Raw genomic sequence first — 13021 nt, 5'->3', positions numbered from 1 at the left:
TCTAGGCAAGTGTGTTGACGGAGGTTGGAGATAACTTTGCAGGACACCGGCCCTCCAGGACTGAGTCTGGACACCCCTGGCCTAGGATATAAGAAAAAGAAGCCAACACTCTGAAGCCAAGACCATCCAGCGCTATAAGAAGACAGGTTTTTCTAAGAACAAGCCTTGCCATGGTCGGCCAAAGAAGCTGAGTGCACATTCTTAGCATCACATCCAAAGATAGTCTTTAAAAAAACAGACGGATGAGTGCTTCCAGCATTGCTGCAGAGATTGAAGGGATGGGAGGTCAGCCGGTCAGTGCTCAGACCGTATGCAGCACACTGCATCAAATAGGTCCGCATGGTTGTCGTCCTAGAAGGAAGTCTCTTCTAAGGATGATGCACACGAAAGCTCACAAACAATTAGCTGCAGACATGCAAACTAAGGACCAGGATTACTGTAACCATGTGCTGTGGTCTGATGAGACCAAGATAAACCTATTTGGTTCAGATGGTGTAAAGCGTGTGTGAGGAGTACAAAGACAAGTGTGTCTTGCCTATCGTCAAACATGGTGATGGGAGTGTCATGATCTAGGGCTGCATGAGTGCTGCTGGCATTAGAGAGCTACAGTTCATTAAGGGGAAACATGAATTCTAACATTTACTGTGACACACTGAAGCAGAGCATGATCCCCTCTCTCTGGAAACTAGGCCGCAGAGCAGTTATCCAGCATGATAATGACCCCAAACACACCTCCAAGATGACCTCTGGCTTGGCTAAAGAGGTTCAGGGTAAAAGTGATGGACTGGCCAAGCATGTCTCCAGACCTAAACCCCATGAAAGACCTCTGGAGCATTCTGAAAAGGAAGGTGGAGGAGCACCACCTCCGCGATGTTGTGATGGAGGAGTGGAAGAGGATTCCAGTGGCAACCTGTGAAGCTCTGGTCAACTCCATGCCCAAGAGAATTAAAGCCGTGCTGGAAAATAATGGAGGCCACACAAAATAATGACGCTTCACATTTTCACTTAGGGTTGTGCTCACTTTTGTTCCCAGGGGTTCAGCTATTATTGGCTGTATTTTTAGTTATTTTGAGGCAACAATAAATTAACACTGCTTTACAAACTTTACTGACTCACAGTCATTTCTGCAGTCCTATGAAAAGATATAAATAAATATTTGCACAAATATGACAGGTGTATTCATTATTGTGACATACTGTTTTTACTATTATGAACAAAATTCATATTTTGCTTTTTTTTAGGAATTACCTCACACTATTCACTCAAAAAATGATGTTTGCTGTTTGCTTAAACTTGTAATTTAAAATGAGCTAAGACAACACAATTCTTGAGATTTTGGGGGTAACTTAATAATTTTATGTTCGATTCACTTTAATTTGTAAAAACTGATAAGTTAACTTAATTCCTTCATGCTATCCCAATGCAAATCATTTGTATGGAACCCAGCATTTTAAAGTGTTGAATGAAAATATTAAACACTTCTACATCCAACTTCCCATAACACAATTAGAAAGTTGTCAAAAAAGGATACTGAAATTCATGATCTCCAGTAATATTTTCAAGCAATAACAAGTTGTATTGACTCATTTTTTTTTAAATAATAATTTTTTTAGGGTTTTTCACCTTTAATTTGGATAGGATAGTGAAGGTTACAGATAGGAAAGTATTAGGAGCAGAGAGAGGGGAAGGGTCGGCAAAGAACCTCAAGCTGGGAATCAAACTCGGGTCTCCGCATGGTGCTATATGTCGGTGCACTTAACCACTAGGCTATTGGTGCCGACTGGTATCGACTCTTTTGATGTGTATATTTTGCTGTTATTGTCGACAAATTAGGTGAATGCACATTACACTTAAATACATGCAGTATTTGAAAAGCAAAGATGTTTATCAAAGCTCAAGTATAGGTTTACAAACCATGTAAAATGCATGCAGAGTAATCTTCCCTTTCTCTTCTCTTACACTTGAGAGCTGCAGGAGACTGATGGGCTGAAGCCGTTTCCCAGAATGCATCACGGCTTCCCACACACATTTTTCATCAGTTCTCAGCTTGATTTTCATTGTGGGCTGATCGATGGGAGACGCAAGGGTTTGACTGTCTTACATCACTGTCTCACACTTTTTGGCTGTATGCATGAGTAAGTCTTTCTGTTGTTTGTTTGCAGATGAAACTCTCTGATGTCTCATTCATTTCACGGTTTCTTTTACATTTCTGAAGATTGTGACTACATATTATTGTATATATTGTAAAAAGCCATTAGATACATTAAATACAGAGATTCAAAAAATGTGAGCAAACACATTGGGCCCTATCATACACCCAGAGCAATAAGGCGCACGATGTATTTGGCATGATATGTTGTTATTTTCAGACCAGTGCAACTCTACTTTTCACGTTTTGCACCACGTTGTTTTTAAGAGTTTACACTTAGATGATGCTCAACTTTGATAGCAGGTTTGGCATGCTGTCCTGGGAGAGAACCCTGAGCTCAGAGATAAATGAGCCCAAGGTTCCAGCCTGGTCAATGAGCATTAGGAGAGATCCGAAATCAGGTGTTTCTCGAGTGCCCCGTATATACTCTAGCTCAGCCATGTCCAAACTCGGTCCTGGAGGGCCGGTGTCCTGCAAAGTTTAGTTCCAATCTCAATCAGACACACCTGGGCTAGCTCAGGTCTAAAGACCAGCGCAGAACACATTAGTTATGCGCCTATGCAGCTCCAAATGCTTACACATGGTTTAATACACACATGAAATACAGCAATACACAATATCTTTACAAATGAAAACAATTAAAGGATTAAAATGTTACAAAAATTATTACTTTCTACATAAATATAAAAAACAATGCCTCCATGCCTCATCTCAGGGGGCCTTTTCAGTTTATTCAAGACAATTTGCAGTTGTATAACGTTATTATTATTAGCAGTATTATTTATTATATACATATTTATATTTGTTTCAATAAAAGCAAGTTTATTAAAGTAAATTTGTCAGCCTGTTGGGTTTTGGAGACGTCTGCATCACCATATGAGGCATAAGAACAGGACGCGTGTTTGAATATAACTCTTTGTTATTTTGACCACACTTCATTATTATTGTTCATTTATTCATTTGCTGGAAATTAGAACTGGATTTAGAAATAGTTTTAAAACAAATCTTAACGTTTAACAAACAAAATTAAATATGTAGGCTAATGGATTGCTTCAGCGAAGTGCGTACAACACCGTTTCCTTATCCTTGAAAGTAAAAGAGTAAAAAGTAAAATAAAGAGAAAGTAAAGAGGCCATATGGAGGAGCCTCGTTCTTTATCCTCTCGCTGCAGATGGTCTGATTAATTGTTTTCTCGCTATAGTGAAGTATTCAATCTACTTACAAAGTATGCCATGAAAATAGCAAAAGCGCCATGTTAGACCATGCGCCAGGGCACAGATTGTATTTTTCTGTCCTTAAAATAGCAAAAGTTGATTTGAACATGCCCTTAATGCGTTTGTGCAATGCGCTTCAGACTTTGCGCCTAAATCATTAAATTGGCCCATTGCCTTAATAGCAACAACTTGACTTTGCTTAAAAAAGAATGAAAAATTGACTCATTTTAACTTGGAACTGTTAAGTTGACTTAACTTACAGTCAGAATTATTCACCCTCATGTGAATTTTTTCTTTTTCAAATATTTGGCTTTTTTTTTTTAACAGAGCAAATCATTTCTCACAGTGTTTCCTATATTTTTTCTTCTGGAGAAAGTCTTATTTGTTTTATTTAGGGTAGAATTAAAGCAGTTTTAATTTTTTTTAAAAACATTTTAAAGGTCAATATTATTAGCCCCCCTAAGCAAAATTTATTTCCAATTGTCTACAGAACAAACCACCGTTATGAAATGATTTTCCTAATCACCTTAACTAACCTAGTTAAGCCTTTAAATGCCACTAAGCTGAATACTAGTTTCTTAAAAAATATCTAGTAAATATTATGTTCTGTCATCATGGCAAAGATAAAAAAAATCAGTTATTAGAAATGAGTGATTAAAGGTCACTGGTTCGAGCCTCGGCTGGGTCAGTTTGCATTTCTATGTGGAGTTTGCATGTTCTTCCCATGTTCGCGTGGGTTTCCTCCGGGTGCTCCGGTTTCCTCCACAAGTCCAAAAACGTGGTATAGATGAATTGGGTAAGCTAAATTGAAGTGTGTGTGTGTAAATGGGTATGTATAAATGTTTCCCAGTGATGGGTTGCAGCTGGAAGGGCATCCACTGTGTAAAACATATGTTGGCGGTTCATTCCGCTGTGGTGACCCTAGATTAATAAAGGGACTAGGCCAAAGAGAAAATGAATGAATGTTTAAGAGGGTTAATCATTCAGACATATAATAACTTTCTATACAGAAAACCATATTTCTGTTGCAGGTTATTAATAGAGCACATGACTAATATATAAATAAAACCTCTGCTCCTAGACCAACAACAACAACCAAAGAGTCTCATCCAGTCAGAATCTGAACTACGAGAATGAATTTAAGATGTTATACTTTTTCTGTGCATTGCATCACTGCAACCGTCTCGTGTTACACATATAGTGGTATTTTCAAAGACGCTTCCTCAAAGAAGAAATTAGTTATTAGTGAAAAGCTGTTGGCAAGTTAACAGTGTCGGTCTAAATGCCCCCCTCGAGGCCTGGAGTAATCGACATTTGTTTTGCTTTGTTGTGATAGATACTGAGGCACCCTGGGGCCGCTATTAGTAAAACTGTCACACACTCACTGAAAAGCAGTCAGAAATAAGCGTGCAAAGGGGCTGAGACCTGCATCGAAACGAAATGTTAGCGAAAAAAATAGACACCGAAGACGTGGCTTGATTGCTTGGACTGTTTTTACTCTTTGCAAGACAATTTATTTGTGTGCCGTCTTGAATATGAATCAAAGGGAGAGTAGAAAAGGATGGAAATTTAATCAAAGCGTGTTGTATTACTGAAAGAAATCAGCGTGCTAGTTTGCTCGGGGGGCCATGACATTTTGGAAATAATTTAGCAGATCGCATGCCATTGTTTTGAAATCGAAGCCAAGCTCCTGGTGAAGATCTGACAGGTGCCTCACGCACAACACACTCCGTCACACGGCATTTGTCTTTTCCTCCGTTAATTTAATTCTATGGCGATAATACTGTGTTGACAATGGAAAAATATCATCTCCGGGCTGGCACAAACATCCCGATGCATTTGGAAAAACTAATTGGCTGGATTTATCATTGCGTCGTACATCAATCTCTCTTTCTTTGGAGACAGCAAGGGTTTTAGAGTTTATTAAAGCACTTTACTATGTGATAAAATTATTGTTTTGGCAATAAAATGTTGAATTTAATTTTCAAAATGCATTTTTTTACTCTATGACTTTGAAAGAGTCTCTGTGTTTTTGCAATTAAATAATAATAATAAAAAAAACTTTTATCTGACAATTTAGTTTTGTGAGTTCATGGGCCCCATCATACACCTGATATATTTTTAATTGAGTTTTTCTTTTAAAACAAGCACAAGAATCTCATTTCAAAACAAAAACGTGATTTTTTTGCACGTGAAAAACAAGGGGTAGGGGTAAGGGGTAGGGGTAAGGGGAAGGGCTAAGGGGTAGAATTGGGATTGGGCCTATATCTCAGAAATCCCGCTCTGTGGCATAAAAACAGACAAAAAGTCAAAACTATAAGATTAAAAATCCCAATTCTAACTATTGCTTCCTCACATGTTTATATTTTTCTACAAACCCCCATCAATTTCTGACATCTTTGACCTTTACTTGTCACCATTTGATTTAAGTATATATCTACTAGCAAGGACCATGCCACAGCAATCTTTATTGTATAGATGTTGTCATGATACTGGAATTTGATACCAATCTGTACAGAAATTTTAGAAACGTCCATTTCACGTGAGCATTTGAGCGCATTCTTACACTGCTGATTTGCTATTGTGTTCAAGTGCTCAACAGAAATGACTGTGATTGACCGTGAAGGTCATCAGTTCACAGAACTCACCACTGTTTACTGAGAATAAACACAGACACAGGGACACCGGAGTGTTTCAAAGTCACGTCGATCAGCTGGTTTAATCGCTGCTTTAAAACGCTCCAGTGTTGATGACCTTCACGGCCATTCACAATCATTTCTGTTGTGAATGTGAAATGTGTTCAACAGCGCTCAAATATTAGCGAGAAATGGATATTTAAAAAAATTTAAGTACTGATTGGTATTGAATTAACAGGGCTGGAGAAGGAGGGATGGTGGGGGAAATAGGGATGAAGCGGAATGGGAGTAAGGGTTGGTAGTCTTTCTGATGGCCCAGAAAGACTCAAAGTGGGGGTACCGTCTCTAATATTTTCGTAGAGCGATTAAGATTAAGACCAATTCATCCAAGGAGGGAAGAGAGGGATTTAAGGATTGCTAATGGAAAACAGAATGAAATGGAGGTAGGGTGTGTTCAAGAGAATGAGGTAAACAGTGCTAGGATTTGCCTTAACCCTTGCATATTGTTCAAATTAACTACCCTTTCGTTATGTTCGTGGCTGTTTTTGCCCCACTGACTTTCCTTATAACCACATTTTTTTGATTGCAAAGCCTTTACAGTATATGATTGTTGGTGGTTTACCCTGTTGGGAAGATGTAAAATTAGTAATTTTTACTGTTATATGGAGTATATAATTGGATGAGATGGCAGAGTGAGATATGGTCCTGCTCCCAAACTTCATTTATTGATTCATTTTCCTTCAGCTTAGTCCCTTTTTTCATCAGGGGTCGCCAGAGCGGAAGGAACAGCTAATTTATCCAGGATGTCTTTTACACAGCGGATACCCTTTCAGTCTGCAACCTAGTAGTGGGAAACACTCATACACTCTAACATTCACACACATACACTTTAGTTTATTCAATTCACCTATAGCGCATGTCTTTGGACTATGGGGGAAACCGGAGCACCCGAAGGAAACCCACGCCAACACGGAGAGAGCAAAATTCTGTGCAAACTCGCACAGAAATGCCAACTGACCCAGCCAGGACTCGAACCAGCGACTTTCTTGTTGTTAGGCAACAATGCTAACCACTGAGCCACCGTGCCGTCACACTCCCAACTTCAGTTAACAAATTAAATTCTAATTCTGATTACAGTTTTTAAAAATCTAAATTGTTGTTTGATTGAAATGAAAAAGGCAGACAGCAAGATGCATTTCAGCAAACAACTGTAAGCTACAAGTAGTTTACTGAATTTAACCAATGCAAGCTTCAGCTTACATTTTTATTTGCACCAGCTTCCTTTGGAAATCATGCATTTGTTTTCTCAAAAACATTGGATGAAAATATTGTTTAATCTGCAACATCTCCAATTGGGCACCGAGTCCTGAAACAAAACCTATTGAGAATCAATGCACCGTGTTTTCATAATACAACTAAACTCTAGAATCTGAGACCCGCTCTCTCAAATCCCACTGCCAAAATGCATGTTAATCAAACGTCCACCGATTGGCCAGCAATGATTGCAGCTCCAGTAAATTGGAGGAGGTTCTTCACAATGTGGCTTTTGACTGTCAATTAAACGCCTCTCCATTAAACAGTGAGAAATGCTGGAGAGAGGAAATGTTTGTGTGGGAATGTGACAATGGCTTGTTTTGGACACCATGTCTGCGCTAACTAGATTTCAGTGTGTCATATTAGGCTTGGCCTGAGATGTGACGGATTTTTAGCCTCTGTTCTAATCCACAATCCACATTCGCTCCCACTCTCTGCTCCTGAACATTAGATTCCAGACACTCTCAATTTAATTATTTAAGTCACTGTGGAGATTCCAGACGGAGGACGGAGAGATGGGGAATGAATTTTGGAGAAAGAGCTACAGAAAATGCAGAGAGAGAGAGAGAAATATATTGTTTATAAAAATGTTTATACAGTACTGGGGAGTAACGAAGTAAAAATAGTGATTCTGTTTATAATATGAAACTAATATGTTGAATAACAAGGAACTTTGCCAATGAGTGTGCTGACAAAATGCAAATAAACAGACAGAAAAACAGAATGATAGATACAGAATGATAAAATGATAGAACGATATAGATAGATAGATGACAGATATAACAAGATAGATAGATAGATAGATCTATCTAGATAGAAAACTCAGCTATGAATAATAATGGAAACTGACGCGCCATTTCTCCACTAGCAGATATGTCACCGATTTTTTTTCCCGCCCCAAATATTATTTTAAACCTGGAAGATGAAATTAGCTGATAAAAGCTCAAAATTATCCAGTCTTCCCCACGATTAAAGCTGACAGGTGCTAACGTTGTCTTAACTGATGCTCAACACACACAAATCTGTTAAAATCTAAAAAAAAAAAGTACTCCAGGGTGTCCTGAACCTCTAAGAACGTGTTTTTAGGTGTAACAGCAGTATGCCGCCAAGGGGCACAAAGAAACGGGATGCGAACGGACAGAAATATACAGTAGCTGTAAATTATACATGGACATGAGCATTGAGCCTTGACATTGTTTTAGACCATTTTTGTGAATATTTGTATAAGCAGATCTTTTGAGAATATTGTGTAGTTCAGGGGTCACCAATCTCGTTCCTGGAGGTCCGGTGCCCTGCAGGTGTGTTTGATTAGGGTTGGAGCTAAAATCTGCAGGACACAGAACCTCCAGGAACAAATTTGGTGATCCCTGGTGTAGATGTTCAACTTTTTTAAAACGCAAGGGGGAAAAAAGTTTCAATTTTTGGCACCAAATACTGGCCTGGCATATGATAACATAGACTTTTTACCCATTTATTGATTCATTCATTGTCTTTTCAGCTTAGTCCCTTTATTAGTCAGGGGTCGCCACATCAGAATGAACCACCAACTTATCCAGCATATGTTTTATGCAGTGGATGCCCTTCCAGCCGCGACTTAACAATAGGAAACACCCATACATTCTTGCATTCACACACATACACTAAGGCCAATTTAGCTTATTCAATTCACCTATAACGCATTTCTTTGGACTCTGCGGGAAACCCATGCCAACATGGGGAGAACTGCAAACTTATCCAGCCCAGGGTCGAGCCAGTGACCTTCTTGCTGTGAGGCGATTATGCAACCCACTGCGCCACCGTGATGCCCCCTTTACGCCCATTTTGTGGATATTTGTATGCAGATTTTTTGTTTGTTTGCTTGTTTGACTTTAATAATCCCCGATAGGAAATTCACATGTCACAGCATAAGCTCGCCATACTAAAAACAGATAAAATAATTTACATATATATAAAAACAATAATAAAGTTACATTCATACTGCACACCTTAGTTCCAAAAACAACAAGTAAACACTTGTCCATTTCTAACAATTATTTCATTTCAGCACAATTCATCTAGTATGACTTTGGTTATACAATCTGATGACTGTTGGTAAAAATGACTTCCTGTATCTTTCTCTGTAACACCGGGGTTGAATTAATCTTGCACTAAAAGAACTTGCACACGCTTGGACTGTATCAAAAAGGAGATGATTATCGTGGTTCATCATACTGACAAATTTGTATTCAATCATGTGCAATCTCTTCTATAGTGGGTGGTGCACACCCTACAACAGAACCTGCCCTTTTTATAAGCTTATTTATTAGTTTTTCTCCTTCTCCAACAGTCCCCCTCCCCAGCAGGTTACAGCATACAGGATCACAGAAGACACCACAGAATCATAAAAAGTTTTTAACAGTGTCTGACACACACCAAAGGACCTCAGTCGTCTTAATAGATGAATTGACCCTTCTTATACACCAGAATTGTACTTTCAGACCAATCGAATTTTTCAAAATGCAAGGAAGAAAACCGTTTAGATTATTTGGTACCAAAAACTGGCCTGGCATACGAAATGTAGTGTTTTCTGACATTTTTGTGAACATTTGTAAACACAGAACTTGAAATGTTAGATGAAAAGTAAAAAACACATTTCTGTTTTGGGCTACATTGCTGTCATGTAAAAGTAGTTTTAGGGTTTGCAGAGAACAGAAAAAAGCTGCTAAACAGCAAATCTGTGAGCGAATATGACTTGCTAAGTATCTTCAAGGTAGAGCTGGACAATAATTCGATATTAATATATAATCGCAATAGATTTTTTTTCAATAACGGTGATATTATTTTTAAACCAAATTCCGGTATTTCGATATAAATTTGCATATATATTAGAAGTGTGAACCTACACTGGTCTCACGGTTCGGTTGCGATTATAATGCCATTGATTCGGTTCAATTCGATATCTCTGTCCATTACGGTGCATTGACGATGCTTTCCATCCACAGTATTATATTTTTATTCACATAGCAAGAATTCTTGTATTAAAATGTATAAATATATTTATATACTATTTGTAATTCAATGTTGTCCTTTCAAGAGTTCACACTTAGCTGATGATTAATTATAAGCTTGTTTGGCGTGCTGTCCCGGGAGAGAGCCCTGAGCTCATAAGATCCTCGAGCCCGGGGCTCCCTCCCATTGCAAGGCGAGAGGGAAGTTTGAGCTCAGGTAGATCTCGAGAACTCCCCCGCTGTAATAATCAATGAACAGTGCCAGTTTGTATTAGTCAATTAACTTATGTTGCATGTTTTTTGGACGGTGGGAGGAAACCGGGGAACCCGGGGGAAACCCACGTGAGCACGAGGAGAAAATGCAAACTCCGCACAGAAATGTCTGCTGGTTTGGTAAAGCCTAGAACCAGAAACATTCTTGCTGTGAGGCAACAGTGCTAAGCACTGGGCCACCGTGTCACCCATCTAGAAAGAAGGAGGAGTAGGGGTGGATAGGGGGATTCTTCAAAACGAAGATAGCGGTGGTACGTAACCCAGGGTATTTGTAGTGGCTTAGGAGTCGTCTGATTGGTGCATTGAGAATTGGATAATGCGGATGCGAAATTAGTTTATAACTAAACTTCACTTAATACAAACAGTCAGATATATAAACTGTACCTTTAAATAACACGAGCATTTATACCAAATAACCAAATAGAAATATCCCTCTCGCTTTCTGAGACTTGACTACCAAGTTCTTACACCCCTTTGATTGGTCACGCGCTCAACAGAAAGGGCTGCGATTGGCTCTCACATACGCACTGGGGCTCTTCACAGATGAATGACACTGATAAACGGCAGCGGTGATCACAGCTGATCTATGATAGACACGGTGGGGAAAACTCTGCAGACACGTGCTTGTGTCTCTATCCAGAAGTATCGCTGTAACAGCCGAGAGGAGAGGAAAAGTCACGCCAGCAGTGAGAGAGAGAGAGAGAGAGAAGTAGTTTTTTCCTGGCTTTTTAATATTGTCCATATCGATATTGGAATTATATCGTATCGACCAAAATTAAGAAACATATCGTGATATAATTTTTTTGCCATATCGTCCAGCCCTACTTCAAGAAGTAGAAAAGAACATCTGACAGTTTACAGTCAACATGTTCAATCTGTGTGGCAGATCAGAACATCTGTATACAGCAGCTCTGTCATGTCACTGACTTACTACAAAGGGATTTCCAATTAAACTCATGCAAGGGCTACATCATTTAAACATGTATAGGCTGCAATGAACATGAACTCATGAGTACACTCATTAGCTCGCTTTTTCAAAAAGAGACACAATCAGACATCTGCCATGTCATTCGCTAACATTGCGACTCCAATTACACTGACACAAAGCTTGGAAAGTTGCAGCGCTTTCACCCTCTTCTTAATCACTTTCTGTCAAGGCCACAACAAAAGGCGGCAGCAGCTTTTGTCTGGCTTTTTAAGTAAGCCAATACGAGCGTAAGCCACTAGCGTGACCCATCACTCAGTCGTTGTTAAATTAGCTTTTCCACATGTCATGTTGAAGTTGCCGGATCGCATCTCGGCAGGAAGTCGCCCTGAAGCTCTTCCTGTCAGCCTCCATATCTCAGTCGAGGTGTCAGGGATGCATGAGTTTCCCCGAAAGCGACTCGGCTAGGTGAGGCCAAGAAAAACCCTCACCTCTTCTTTTTTTCAGTTTTTATCTCTCTCTGGGGCAGACATGCAAAGGGTGAGATGCTTTTGCTTTTCTTTCTTCACTTCTTATCTCAGCAGAAAACAGAGAGTGCTACTCACAAAGAGCTGTCTGTTTTTTTTTCTCCACTCGTCTCCTCTACTGGCATTGCTCTGAAATGAGACGACCGCTCTTTACAAGGGTCACCTGCCAAGGAAACGGTTTCTCTTTTTTGCGCTTTCAGGTGCTTTTCTTCCAGCGCTTTACTTCTCGTAGGTGTCTTTTCACCACAACACAAAGAAAGCTCATTTGGAGCCTTGCAATGTCAGATCCTTCTCTCAACTATACTATCGTCAATACTCAGCCCTTCTGCTTTAACAACAGTGAATGAAATGGCACACACACACACACACCAAAAAAACAAATGCGGCAAATAGCTGAAAAGCAAGCTGCAGTGCTTATGTAAGGGAGATATCTGAAATTCACATTATAAGGTCCATGTCTGTTTCTTGCAAAGATTTTATTCATCTCCAAAATAGAGCATGCAGAATGTGTGGAGAAAAGACAAGGGCTTTCATAATGTTCTGTGTGTTTGGTGTTGGTGGTCTATCAGCGTTAAATGCTTCTCAGCAAATCAGCCAGAACTGAAAAAGCCTTGATGGAAAAGAACTGGGATTAGAAAACAAATTATTTGTTATTTTGGTTTATTCTGCAATGTTAACTACTTTAATCAGGTCAACTAGTAAGTAATGTGTGTATTTATACACCCAAAGCGCTTCACAATCACGAGAGGGGTCTCTCTACACCACTGCCAGTGTGCAGCATCTACTTGGATGATGAGACGGCAGCCACAGGACAACACCGCGAGTGCGCTCACCACACACCAGCTATTGGGGAAGTGGAGAGACAGTGATAGAGCCTATTCGATGGATGGGGGTTGATTGAGAGGCCATGATGGGTAAGGGCCGATGGAGGGAATTTGGCCACGTCATCGAAGTTCAGTGTTGGGTAAGTTACTTTAAAAAAGTAATAGTTTACAA

The sequence above is a fragment of the Danio aesculapii genome, chromosome 12 (assembly GCF_903798145.1).
Source record: "Danio aesculapii chromosome 12, fDanAes4.1, whole genome shotgun sequence".
Classification (NCBI taxonomy): Eukaryota; Metazoa; Chordata; class Actinopteri; order Cypriniformes; family Danionidae; genus Danio; species Danio aesculapii.
Note: the sequence above shows the minus strand (reverse complement) of the source record.